General features: G+C 34.6%; 1 non-coding gene across 1 annotated transcript; it reads right to left on the reverse strand.

The window, feature by feature from the left end:
- Window positions 1-13,674: 13,674 nt before the first annotated feature.
- Window positions 13,675-13,781, reverse strand: LOC142165686 (small nucleolar RNA R71). The gene has a single exon (XR_012696335.1). It is a non-coding gene; the product is annotated as a small nucleolar RNA R71 (small nucleolar RNA).
- Window positions 13,782-15,051: the final 1,270 nt, after the last annotated feature.

The raw sequence follows: 15,051 nt of genomic DNA on the forward strand, positions 1-15,051 counted from the left end.
GTTATTCAATTTAGCTAACCTAATTCAATATTTGAGATCAGATTACTTGATATAGTTATTCAGTATTGATTTTATCTTTATAATATTTAGTGTGACAAGTACCTAATTAATAAGACTCCTCTGATGAATAACGGTATTTATTAGATTTAGTTTGACCCCGGTTAATTATGCTATAATTGAATTGAAATCTGCAGGAACAATGCGGGTTGCATAGAGCATATTGGTAATTAAGAAGATCTTTGGCGAGTTAAAGAGGACACTCATAACAACAATATGAATTAATGTATGTAATTCCATTATTACTTTATGTATTAATTTGTTTGTAGTGAAGTATCTCCATTTTTTTCTCACAAAACATCGTGCATTTATTTTTCAAGCATAAAATTATCTTGACTCTTGCCTGTTGGGAGTATATAACTACGTACGAAGGACTGGATATACAAAGAATAGTTTTCTAAATTAATTTTTTCATATTAATCTATAATATATCCATGGGTAGCCTTGAAAGAAGTTATCACTTTGAGTTTAAAGAATTGAACTTAAAATTCCGGTACATGACTGAGATTTCATGAGTGAAGAGCTTAATTATTGTCTTCCTTTTAGCTACAAAATAATATTTTGTATTCGTTATGAGTTCATTATTCCAATGTTTAGTCCTGCTCTATCTGTATAAAGCTATTAATTTTTTTTTATAAATATTTTAATACACGTTTCATATAACTTTTTTTTCATAGTGCGATGCAGATTGGTTTACTTGAAAAATTAAAAGAAACTTTCACAATAACAGCTAGAGCTACGGGTACTTGATATGACCTATTTGCATAAATATCCCAATTATTTTATGTTAAATAGCTGGAGGTGGAAATGTTATTCGGTGTTAAAAGACTAAACGTTATTCTAATTCATTCAAATTCTAAAAACGAAACAATTCTAAATTTTACGATTTTAACCAATACAAAATTATCTCTTGGAATTTGTTATTGCACAAATATAAATTAGAATTTTACATCAAAATTCTGATTAAATGTGTTACTGGACTACTATTCCTAATTATAAAGAAAAGAATCAAAATCTACTTTGATTTAAAAAATTAATTTGTTCAAAAGAATTTCGGATATGTTTGTGATTTGCATTGATTTAAATCACACTGTCAAACAATTGCAAAAGTTGAATTGTATTTGCCACTACATGATTTTTCACATGGACAACTATATATTATTCTTTCAGAGATCATAACAAAGCGGTCAAGTGACAAAAGGGTACATACACCAAGAGCATAGTGGCGGAAGGGAACATGCACTAAAAACATCGTTTATAAAGAGATATTAGATGAGATACATCATAACATATATGTATCTCTTATATAAAATATTTATTCTTACAAATACTCTGTAACTAACAAATTAAATTTGACGTTCCACGTACACTAAAATTAGTAAACTTAAAATATATTATCATTGCTCTGGGACCGCCCATTAACTTGAAATGTTTTATAACGCGTGAAATCAAAATACTACCCAATAAATTAATTAATTTTAAACATCGTGATGCTGATTGCATGATGTTTAAATTACCAAAGTTGGCAAAAACATTATTACACCATTTCAGTGAAAACATTCGAATTATTTTGCTGCTTGAGATTTTTGCTCTAAGCATTCTTGCGTTTCTATAAGCACTTTTATTTCGTTTGAAATTTAACGAAGGTCCTCTAAATTAATAAGCTATGGCAAACACAACGAAGGGAATATTTACAGATTACACTTGCAATAAATATGCACATTGCTAGTGAGATATAGCAGGAGCAAATTTAGTAAGTATTTAATTATTAAATGAAAAAAGAAATTATGGTAACAAAGGTTATCTGTGCTTTTTTGTTTGTATTGTGTACCCTCTCTAAGAAATCAGTAATTAAATGTTTATTTTACTAAGTTACCTTTATTGACCATGCTTTGAAAATGTAAAATTTGACACTAGTACTTTAATAGTTTAATGGTAAGAGAAAAATACATTAAAAAAAATTATTCTCTTTAATTTATTAAAATGGACAAGTAAAAAAAAAAACTTATTTTCAATATACTAAATAAGTAAAAGGAAAAGGAGAGATAACCGAAATTAGTAGAAGGATAACCGAAATTAATAAAAGGATCCGCATAATATTCCAAAACGCGATATTTCTTTTCCAAATAACGAGATTGTTATAAATAGAATTCTATTTAAGATGAATGTCTATATTCTAGAGAGATTCTAGGGTTTATTACTTAGTGGCTAAGTCACTCTCTTCCTATATAGAGGGTTCTATTCCATTGTAAATCATCCCAAAATTAATAAGAGTTCTCTCTCCCTATTTTTCTCTACTTTTCTCTTCTTCTTCTTTTATTGTTTCATAACACGTTATCAACACGAGACTCTAACCAATTAAGTAGAAGCTTTGGGATTGAGCATAATGATTGTCAATTGTTCCATGAACTTCCTTCACGATTAAATTCTGGATTTAAGGTAAGCATTTTACTTTTCTCTTTTAAATTCTTGACATTCTACAATTTGATTTTAAATACAAACAAAGACGATAAATTTTGATTGTAACTCTAATGGAGTTTGAAAGAAATTATAACCACCCAAAGTGGTAAAATTTCTATGCCTTGTCATGATCAAATTCATGTATGATTATGGGCAAAGAATTGAAAACCCGTCCCATTGAATTTGCTTCATTCTCATTCCCTTGAGAGAATTTGATAGCAATATGTGATAAGTCTGAAAGAAGACAAAATTATTACCGTGAAGGTATAAATGGATGTAGACGTGGCAATAGACGAAATTATAATCGTCATCATTGTGATAATGTGAATAATAAGGATTCTCAAAATAATCTTTCACTTTGTGAAAGTAATATTTGTTATTGATTTGACGTGAGATTTTATAAAGCACATATAGATGATTATTGTCCATTCATGATGTGAATGTGACAACATCTAATTTATGAATACATATTCATTCTTGGAAGAATATAAACGTGCTAGTGGTAGTGAATATACCACACTCACCTCTAGAGGGAGGTTTGAGAGGAAATAAGAAAATAATGTCATTATTATGGCATAAATGGTCGTTAATCACGTACCTATTGTACGCCAAAATATTTTGGCAATGTAATTATTAAAAGACAATGGTAATACAAGAAACAGATCTTGCATATAATTTTGACCATAACCATAATGGTATAACTTTCTCATTAAAAGAGATATTCACCATATGAATGTTGATGAATATGTGGTAGTACCAAATTAATTGAGAGCTCTGGAAGAGCCAATTATTACTATTTTGGAGAAACACAATTGATTACCAATAAGGTATTGTGTTGTACTAAATCTCAAAGAAACTTATTCAGTTTCCAAAGTACACGCGAAAGCGATTGATTATATTAAGACTATAAATAAAGGAAAGATTTAATGTTGGCATAATTGGTTTGGCCATATCAATTTAAGTATGATGTGCAAAAATAATAGAGAATTCACATGGGTAAATATTAAAGAACTAGAAAGTTCTTTATGAATTCTCTTATATTACTTGTTCTCGTTAATTAATTGACCAACTAAAATTAGGATTGAATCCCATGAATGCTGGAAATATCAAAAGTGAATATGGGGCCATTCACCTGCCATGTATACCACATAAGATGCATCTATGAGATGGTTACATGTGCGATTATTATTAATCTGCAACTTGGTGTTTGCGAGGTAATTTGCTCAATAATTTAATTTAGAGCATAATTTTCAGATTTTCTATCCAAGATAATTTATCTTGATAAGTTGGGTTACATCACAGTTGGTTTAGCAAAATGATTTATTGAGTGCCTCCACTTAATAGCTAAAATATTGCTTATGAGAACGAAGTTATCTATATCAGTTTGATATACGTTATATACGAAAATATATTATATTCTCCCCTCACAAGTGGTTCGGGGTCAGGAACCAAATAATTCCATCTTGTTATTATTGATGTGCGTTGTATATATTGATTAACACCATAACGCACAAAGATGGATTCCCAAAATTGAGGAAAAAAGTTAGTTTTTCTAACATGAGGGGGAGACAAGATAAACAATTGAGAAAAAGTTATGTGGAATGAATTATTATTTATACATCTCGATCCTCGAATAAGATAATATGAACTTGAAGTTCATAAATAGATAATTCATCTGCAATATATTGTAAAGCATGTCAGACGCATTTGTTGACCCAAAGAAAGTAACTATATTCGCATTGCAAATGCTCCTATTAAGTCCTAGAAGGACAAAGTCTATGGTACTCTTAAAGCGTATAGACAAATTGGTTTCAAATAAACTTCTTGATAAATAAGATGAGCAAATGATCAAAATGATCATAATAAAGGAGGCAAGTGATCTAGAAAATCATATGACATAACACTTCATAAAATCTCAAGAGAGATTCAGGTACCTGAACATATGAATGGAGAGATCTCTATGTTATGTCTATATGAAAATAAGGAGGTTGGAACCGATATAAAATATTTGTCAACGACATCTATAATAGCGCTAAATATATATACGAGGATATTAAGTCTAGAGAAACAATTCAAATAGAATTGGTTTCATATGAAAGACATGTTGTTTTGGACATGCAGTTCAAATACTTGAAAGTATAAAGTCAATGGTGTGTGCAATCACTTTTATTTATCTTATATGTCTAGCATGACATGAAAAGTTGATATGCATCTAAAGTCTCTTTAAATGGCTTATTTGACTATACTTATATGACAATCCCCAAAGGGATTTAAACTGCTTAAATCATATACAATTCTTGATCTTGAAGTACCACTTTCTCAGTGCAATTTGTGCACAAATGTATCTTGCTATAACTATAAGCATGATAATGTGATAGTGAGAATACCTCTATGGAGATATTGAAAATGCCATTCTACGGAAGTTTATGAAGACATTACATCTCTATCAAGAATGATGATTTCAAGATGCAATATATTCATTCAAGTTAATATGGTTGATTTGTTTATCAAGTCTCTACCAAAGATCGTTTTGAAGATGGTGCACAAGATTGGAATGCAAATGCTTAAAGATATGAATTGATGCTCTCATCAGGGAGAGTTAATGCGCATTGCACTCTTTTTCCCTTACAAGGTTTTGTCCCACTGGGTTTTCCTTGCAAGGTTTTTAACGAGGCAACTAAAAGGCGTATTGTTAGATATGTGTACTTTTTTTCCTTCTCTAGAATCTTTTTCCCATTGGGTTTTATTTAGTTAAGGTTTTAACGAGGCACATTATCTGTTGAATAGACATTCAAGGGGGAGTGTTATAAATAGAATTCTATTTAAGGTGAATGTCTATATTCTAGAGAGATTCTAGGGTTTATTACTTGGTGGCTACGTCACCCTCTCCCTATAAATAGAGGGTTCTATTCCATTGTAAATCATCCCAAAATTAATAAGAGTTCTCTCTCCCTACTTTTCTCTACTTTTCTCTTCTTCTTCTTTTATTGTTTCATAACAGAGATCAATTTTTTTTATTTCTTAATATAACTTCCAATCTTTTTTTTTTGGGTCAAAATAAATGATAGTTTATTGGATTAAAGTTCACATTACTTTTCAAGTTTCGTAATTGAAAAATATCACTATCACAATGTTTTAGAATTTTCAAATAAAATCTTACGACATTAACATGGAGGTTTAATTAAAAATTTAAAACTTCATAATAAAATGATCATTTTTTAATTATAAAGATTTAAAAAGAAAAGTGTAAATTCTCAAAATATGATGAATGTTGATTATGTTTAGCTGATTCTATAATTGAATTTTTTTTTTATTATCCCACGTAAGTGTTACGATCCGGATTTTCCACCCCGGGAGTCGTGATGGCGCCTACTCATGAAAGCTAGGCAAGCCGAGAGTTACAAATTTTATTACCCTTTTTACTTAGCCTTTTAACAATTTAATATAACAGGCGATCAACAGCGGAATAACCATAATAATAAAATAAATGCGGAAGACGAAATTTGATAATATCACTAAGTACTAATAGGAAATCCAAAATACAACTCTACCCAGAATTTGATGTCACAGTGTCACAGAGTATCTAAGAATACTACAAATAGGGTCCGAACAAAATAGATACATGTGTGTCTTTGAAATAGTAAAGAACAAAAGGAAACTAGATAGGAAGGGGACGCCTGCACGACTACCTCGGGTCTCCTGATGGACTGAAGGCAGCAACCTCACTGTGGTACAAAAGCTCTAGCACCGGGATCTGCACACAGTGCAGAGTGTAGTATCAGCATAACCGACCCCATGTACTTGTAAGTGTCGAGCCTAACCTCGGCGAAGTAGTGACAAGGCTAGGACAAGACTACCAAATAAACCTCTGCAGTTATATCATATATAACAAATAATAACGACAGAAACTAACAGTTAAAGATGGGAAGGGGAAACATGCTCGAGGGAATATCATGTACAAACAGAAATTCAGTAAAGAAGCATACAGAGCACCAAAATTCAACTATAAGCAAGAATAAGGAAAACAATCACAAGTGCACGGCATCACCCTTCGTGCTTTTACTCCCGTTCTCACCATAAGAATTAATATAATCGGCACGGCATCACCCTTCGTGCTTTTACCTCATATAACCATGGCACGACATTATCCTTCGTGCATTATCACTCATATCATGGCACAACATCACCCTTCGTGCTTTTACATTTACAAAATCGGCACGGCATCACCCTTCGTGCATTAACACTCACTCACAAATATCACGCACGACATCATCCTTCGTGCTTTTACACTCATCCTTACCCAAGCAACAATCATAAAGTAATTCGGGCAAGGGAATTAATAAAATCACAATAGAATCCCATCAAAAAAAAAATATCATGAGCAATAACATCCCGGCAAGGGAAATAATATCAAAAGCAATAACATTCCGGCAAGGGAGACAATATCATAAACCTCTTCTCTTTTTCTTAATTACTTCATAACTCAGTTCTCAACTTGAGCCAATATTCTATAATATTCAATTACCAAGAATACTTCCATAAGCCTTGTTCAACATTAGAATTCGTCATATTAAGCATGGACAATATAAGATGGAGTCACATCAATCATAGTATAAGACTCACGGGCATGCTTGATACCGATGTATAGATACTCGTCACCACACCTATACGTCGTACTCAACAATTAATACACAACAAATAAGACTACGACTCCTATTCCCTCAAGCTAAGGTTAGATCAAACACTTACCTCAATGCCACGAACACAATCAAGCCTCAACTACCGCTTTACCCCTTGATTTCGCCACCAATTCGCTTGTATCTAGTTACAATTTACTTAATAACATTAATAAATGCTAAACAAACCAATTCTAATGCATGAAAATAGGTTTTCTAATGATTTCCCTCAAAAGTCAAAAAATTGACCCCGGGCCCACATGATCAAAACCCGAGGTTCTAATAAAAACCCGATTACCCATTCAACCACGAACTCAAATATATAATTTTTTTTGAAATCGGACCTCAAATCGAGGTCCAAATCCCCAAAAATTGAAAATCCTACGTTCTACTCAAAAACACCCATTTTCCCCATGAAAACCCTTGATTTTGAATTGAAATCATGTGAAAAGATGTTATAGATTGAAGAAAATAAGTTAGAAGTTGTTTGCCTATGATTTGGAGAAAAACCTTTCTTTGGAAAATCGCCTAAGAGAGCTTAGGGTTGGAGGAAGTTTGAAAAATGAAGAAAATTTCGTCTAAGTTTGATTTTACATAGGTGCAGATATCGCATTTGCGATGTCAGGTTCGCAAATACGAACTCGCAATTGCGGCCCAGGCTTCGCAAATGCGAAGGTAGGCCGGCCCTGTTAACTTCACAAATGTGAACCATCGTTCGCAATTGCGTTCACTGTTGGAGTCGCTTTTGCGACATGGAGCTTCGCAAATGCGAAGGTCAACCCCCGCCCAGTCATCGCAAATGGAGCTCGCATTTGTAAGCCAGGCTTCGCAAATGTGAAGCCTGCAGACCTGCAACACATCAGCTGCTGCTCCTAAGTTCAAAACACTCCGCGGCCTATCCCAAACTCACCCAAGCCGTTGGGGCTCCAAACCAAATATGTGCGCAAGTCTAAAAATATCATACAGACTTGCTCGTGCGATCAAATCATTAAATTAACATCAATAACTATGAATTAAACCTCAAATTCATGAAATCACTCAAGAACATCAACATTTCTATTTTCTCAAATAAATGTCCGATTTATACTAAAAGAACTCCGATTCTTACCAAACTTCACAGATTCAACTTAATTATTATATAAGACTTGTATCGGGCTCCGAAACCAAAATACGGGCCTGATACCATCAAATTCAAACATCTTTACATTTCCAAAAACTCTTATAATTTCAGTTAAACAATTTCTTTCAAAAATTCATTCTTGGGCTTGGGACCTCGGAATTCGATTTCGGGCATACATCCAAGTCCCATATTTTACTACGAACTCTACGAGACCGTCGGATCACGTGTCCAGGTCCATTTACCAAGAATGTTGATCAAAGTCAACTTTAATTAATTTTAAAGGTCAATTTCCTTATTTTTCTTAGTTTTCACATAAAAGCTTTCAGGAAACGCGCCCGGATTGCGTACGCAAATCGAAGTGAGACAAAAAGAGGTCTTTAAGGTCTCGGAATACAGAATTTACTTTCAAAACGAGTGATGACCTTTTGGATCATCACAGTAAGTTCTCACATGCTTTATTGAAATACCGACACATGGCTACATGATTTCGAAGTTCAAACAAAGTAAGCACAATGTGTTACTAATATTTATTAACAGTTTTTAGATATTTATACTTCTTTTTTAATAAATAACTTAAAAAAGGTAAATCTATGATGTACCAAGCTTGCACAGTTTAAGAAGATGAAACAACAAAGAGGATCATGGCAGTTATAAGGTGGCTATGGTTATGTTTTAATTTTACCTATTATTCATTATAAGATAATTTCATTGTTTTTAAAAATAATGTTTTAATTTTACCTATTATTCATTATAAGCTTGCACAATGTATAATGTTTTTAAAAATAGTACATGATTGAAGGGTAAGAAGATATTTCAATGTCACAAGGATATGTTCATTCATAAATAATTCTTTGAGTTATAATATTCTTTGTTTTGGTGACAAATTAGTGCTAAATGTAAAAAGTAAGAATGGTTCTTCTTACGGAAAATTAAAATGAACTTGGCACTTTTCAAGAAGAAATTAAATTATATTCAAAGTAAAACAAATAACATTTCTAAAATTCAAAAAGTAAATAAAAAGAAAAGATTTCCAAGGTTTTGTTAGATAAGTAGTAGAGTTGCCGAAATTTTTTCCATAACAACAGTAGTTAGATTTTTCATTTTAAATAAGTCTTTTCTCTTTTATTTAAGTTTATGATTTGGCATTTAAAATAATTTACTTCCTTAAAAGATATATTTTTCTCTTGTAATCAACTTAGATTTTAGGAATTGAAAAAAAAATCTAGTTCTTGAAAACATTTCTCATTTATTTAAGGTCGAAATTTTTGTAATGTATCATTTTATTTTTCTTTGATTTACGTTATAAATTTTAGGAATGTTTGACTTTTCCTTTTAACTTGTAGATCAACTTTTCACTTTTCGTAAGTGCATTTCATATTAGATAAAATTATAATTACACTAAGTATATGTAACGACCCGACTGATCGTTTTGTTTTCTAGAACTCCGTTTTCCTAAATAACACTTTTCGTACTTGCTTTTACTGATTTATGACTTGCGGGGATGGTTGGTTCGGGATTTGGAAGAGTTTGGTTGAAATTGGAACACTTGGTTCCTTAAGGTTGTCTTAAAAGGTCAAGTTTGATATCGGTCAACATTTTGAGTAAACGACCTCGGAATCGAGATTTGATAGTTCCAATAGGTTCGTATGATAATTTTGGACTTGGGCGTATGTCCGAATTGAGTTTTGGATGATCCGAGAGCGTTTTGGCGCCTAATAGTGAAAGTTGGTTCTTGAAGGTTTTTAGAAGTTCTTTAAATTTGGTTTGGAGCGGGTTTTGGTGATATCAAGGTCCAAATAGAATTTCGAGACCGGGAATAGTTCCGTAGTGTCATTTAAGACTTGCACACAAAATTTGGTATCGTTCCGAGTAGTATAAGTATGTTTCGGTACATTGGAAGTAGATTGAAGAACTTGAAGTTCATAAGTTTGATTCAATTGATTTTAGGGTATAATTCTTAGTTTTAATGTTGTTTCGGGGTTTCCAAGGATTCGAGCGAGTCCGTTTTATGATTTCAAACTTGTTGGTATGTTCGAGCGGGGCCTCGAGGGCCCCGAGCGTCAATCGGACAAGGCTCGGACTAAGTTGAAAATTTGAGCAAGAGCTGAAGCTCCAGTTGCTGTCATAACCGCATCTGTTGTTGGTCAGCCACAGGTGCAATCTCGCAGGTGTGGTTGAAGCCCCGCAGATGCGGCCCAAGGAGAGAAGCCCAGGTTCCGCAGATGCAACTCTCTTTCTGCAGAAGCAGACCATAGAAGCGGGTATCCGCCCGCAGGTATGGCCCTAGCCGGCCCAGCCCAACTCCACAGAAGCAGACCCTCGTCCGCAGAAGCGGGACCGCAGGTGCGAAAATCGCTGGGGCAGTGAGGTTCAATTAATACGGGACTTAATCCATTTTCACTCATTTTCTCTCACTCTTTGGGCGATTATTGGAGCATTTTGAGAAGGATTTCCACCTAGTTTTGGGAGGTAATTGTGAGTTCAATACATAAATTTTAGGTAGATTCCAACATAAAATTGGTAGAAATCATGGGTTAGATGAAAAACCTAGGGTTTGACAAGAATGAGATTTTTACCACGAAATTGACCATGAAACTTAGTGATAATCATATAATTATGTTCCTTAGGTTATGGGTAACAACTTTTCTCGAAATTTTGCGGAATTCAGGCATTTGGGCTGGGGTGAATTTTAGGAATCTTGCCTTTGGGGTTGGATAATCACTTTAATAGTTAGAATTTGAACTTGTATGATTGATTTTTACACTATTTGAATAGTTTCGGATTGTTCGGCTCCGGTTTGAGAATTTGAGCGCATTCATGAGTTGTAAGTAGGCTTGAAAGTAAGGTAAGTCTCTTTTCTAACCTTGTAAGAGGGAAATTTACCTATAGGTAAACTTAATTAATATGTGATTATTTGTGAAGGCTACGTACGCACGAAGTGACGAGAGTCCATATATAGCTACTATTTCTATTATATCCGGGTAGTTTTAGGTTTACACCATGCTTTGTGGACACCATTATTTGATTATATGTGCTAATTGTAACGAAAAGAATTAAGTTGAGGATTTCCAATGATTTAGAGGCTTCAAGTTGAATTGTCTTCATTTTTTTTAAAAGAATCAAGAAAGGGTTATGATTTAAATGATAAAATTATGTTTGACAGCGTCCCACGTATGATTCACGAGCAGGGATTATGTTTTGACCGTGTCATATGTATGATTCGCGAGCGGGGTGAATAGATGCATCTATGGTTCGCGCCATTAGACCCTTTGCAGTGCACAATTTACTTTTATGTTGGATGATAGTAGGCTATAAATATGTGTTTTGGCTACTATTTTCACTCTAAATTGGCTGCACTTTATTGATGTTTGAGTGTTAAATGGGAGTAAATTGCTCTGATTGAGTGTCTTATGCCTTGTAGGAGAAATTCTGGGCGACAATGAGGTTAAGGAGAGTTTTGAGCCAATATGGAGAGTTGAAGACTATGTAAAAGATTATGGATCAAATTGGGAGGTTGTCAGAGGATCGTAAGGGGTTAGAGCATTTTAAAAGAAGAACAAGAAGAGTGCAAGAAAAGGCCCAGGTGTGCGGCCGCACACTGACCGTGCAAGTCAGGCAGAAAATTTACCAAGTGCGTGGCCAGATGCACGGTCACCTTCCCAGGTGCGCGGCCGCGCACGTCTCTCCGAGGAAAATTTAATTTAAGGATAAAATTGTAATTTCAGAGGCGACTCTCCTTGATCTATATAAAGCCCAGCTCGGCCAAAAAGAGGGTATCTTGGTTTTTAGAAGGATTTATGAAGGCAAGAACAGGCAAGAAGCAAGACGGAAGATTCGGCAACGAGTTTTTATCGTTCTTCCTCTAGTTTTTATCATTGATATTGAATTCTATTGTTGAGATTATGAAAACAAGTATGCATATCTAAACTCCTAATCTAGGGTTTTGATAGAACCTGTTGAAGGATGATTTTCTCGTTACGTTAATATAGATTTGCCATAGTATTCTCTCTATTTGTTCAACTATATGCTTATTGTTGTTGATTGAAGGGCCATCAATTAACTGTTCCTATTTAGTGTGCTTTACTTAGGAGAGAGTGCATATTTAGGTAGTTATTGAACAACATCACTCCTAACGTATATGAGGGATTAATACGAAGGGTTTAAAGGTGGGATTAGGGATAACCAAACCTTGGTGCGATCTAAGTGAGATGTACTTAAGGCTAGCTAGCGTAATTTGGGAGAATATGTCTAGTATATTATTTTAATTACTTGGGAGAGAGTTACGACAGTCAGAGTGCTCATGATCGATAGAGAAAACTTAGGCAAATTTATAGGAAATGTAGCGGAAAAGATTTCGACAATAGGGGAAATCAGAACCCTAGATCCTTCCAATTCTTGTTTACAACCTGTTCCATAGTTAGTTAATTTTTATTGCATTTTCATTACGTATTATTTAGTTAGTAAACATCCACTTTATTACTTAAATATTTCTGAAGATTGAATACATGAATTTGTGTGAGTTCAATAGTTGTGATTGATAGGTTAATTCCCTGTGGGATTCGACTTCGGACATGTTAACCGGAATATATTTGCAGCGACCACTTTATCCTTTTTATTAGGCATAGTTGGGCGTGATCAATTTTGGTGCCGTTGCTGAGGACTTAATGGTGTTATTAATTGCAGCTAAAAGAAGTGCTAAAATTCTTAGCGTAGTCAATTTTCTTTAATTTAAACCAAGTACATTGAAATTCTAACGTTTGTAGTCTTGGGTGTTACAGATGCATGCCTAGAAACTCTTTAAGAATTGGTGAATTGTTCGAAACATTATCAGATCCTAAGAAAGTTTTTAAGGCATTGAATCATGCAAACAATAAGGACAAACAACAACAGAACTCAACAGAACAAATTGAACCAGATATGGAAGACGATAATCTAAACAACAGAAACAACGTGAATGACCTGAACAACCAGGGTGTGGTGCCTCTTGTGCGAGAAGCAACATTACATGATTGGGCGCAACCCACCGCTAACAACTTAGCAACCGCTATTGCAGTCCCTCAGATACAAGCAGAATCATTCCAAATCACAAATAATATGCTATATTTGTTACAGAACAAAGGACTGTTCTCAGGGTCATACGTTGAAGATCCTCAGGAGCATCTGAAGAATTTCCTGTCGATATGTGCCACACAAAGGAAATATAATGTGACACTGAAAGCAATACGGCTGTTGTTGTTTCCATTTTCAGTGACGGGAGCAGCCCAGACTTGGCTTAATTCACTCCCCATAAACTCCATCACTACTTGGGAAGAATTAGTCAAGTAATTTGTGAACAAATTTTACCCACCCAATAAGATTGCTCAACAAATTGATGAGATATTGAGCTTCAGACAGAAACCATCAGAGACATTACAAGAAACATGGGAGAGTTTCAAGGGTCTGCTAGTTACGTGTCCATATCATGGCATTCCAGAGCAGATGTTGGGGTGGAGGTTTTACATGGGATTGGCAGATAGCTTGAAGGCCAATGTTGATGCTTCTGCAGGTGGAGCATTTTTTAGCAAGACATTCAGAGAAAGCAAGATCCTACTTGATAAGATGGCCCAAAACTCGGAATGGACGACAAGAAACTCTCCAATCACTCCTGTAGTTCATTCAGTGGCTTTAGACCCAACTAACTCCATAGCTGAAAATATGGCCACTCTAGAGACACAAATGAGTATCCTCACCAAAAAGGCTGATGAGTCAGGCCAGAAGCAGCATGCACACATAGTTGATACAACTAATGAGGGCTTATGTACATCATGCATTAACCAACCATATGTTTGCTCGTGGAGTGCGGAAGGTGACAACCAACAACATAAGGAAAATATGAACTATGTAACCAACTATGGGGGACAGAGGCAAGGTGGTCAGAATTGGGGTCAGCAGAATCAACAATATAGACCAGCTCGGCAGTAGTACAACAACAACAACAATCTTGGTGCTATGCGACGACAGGGTCAAGTGGTGCCTTACCAACGGCAACAGGGTTACAATCAGCAAAATCAGCAGGAAGCTTATCAACAACCTCAACAACAATAGATTGTGAGACACGATGATGGGTGTACTGAACTTAAGAGGATGACGCAACAGTTGATTGGGTCCATTGGAAAAATAACTAAAAGAGTAGACTCACATGAATCAGCGATAAAGAATATTGAAATTCAATTAGGACAGATTTCACTAGCTTTAAATAATCATCCCCAAGGGTGTTACCTACAAACACACAAATCAATTCAAAGGAGCAGGGCCTGAAATAGCTTATGGCAGTGAGTCTACGAAATAGTAGAGACCTAGATCTGGAGCAAGAAATTGCTCGTGAAAGCCGACCTATTGAAACATTGGTGCCAATACCATTGAGATAGATGATTCAACAGGATTAACTGAGGTGACGATACATCATGCACAAGAGAACGCCAACAAAGAAAAAAAGATTGTGAAAGAAACTGAGGTAGCATAAGAAACGATAGTATAAGCAGTGCCTGAACAAGAAAAAAATCAAATTACAGGGAAGAAGCGACCTCCAGCACCATTCCATAGAGATTGGTCAAGTATCAGAAAGATGAGCAGTATAAGAAATTCTTGGAGATATTGAAGCAAATTCAGGTAAACATTCCACTTATTGATGCTTTAAAGAAGATGTCTGGTTATGCAAAAATGATGAAGGACTTGATGTCCCGCAAGTTTGACTTTCAA

The sequence above is a fragment of the Nicotiana tabacum genome, chromosome 10 (assembly GCF_000715075.1).
Source record: "Nicotiana tabacum cultivar K326 chromosome 10, ASM71507v2, whole genome shotgun sequence".
NCBI lineage: Eukaryota > Viridiplantae > Streptophyta > Magnoliopsida > Solanales > Solanaceae > Nicotiana > Nicotiana tabacum.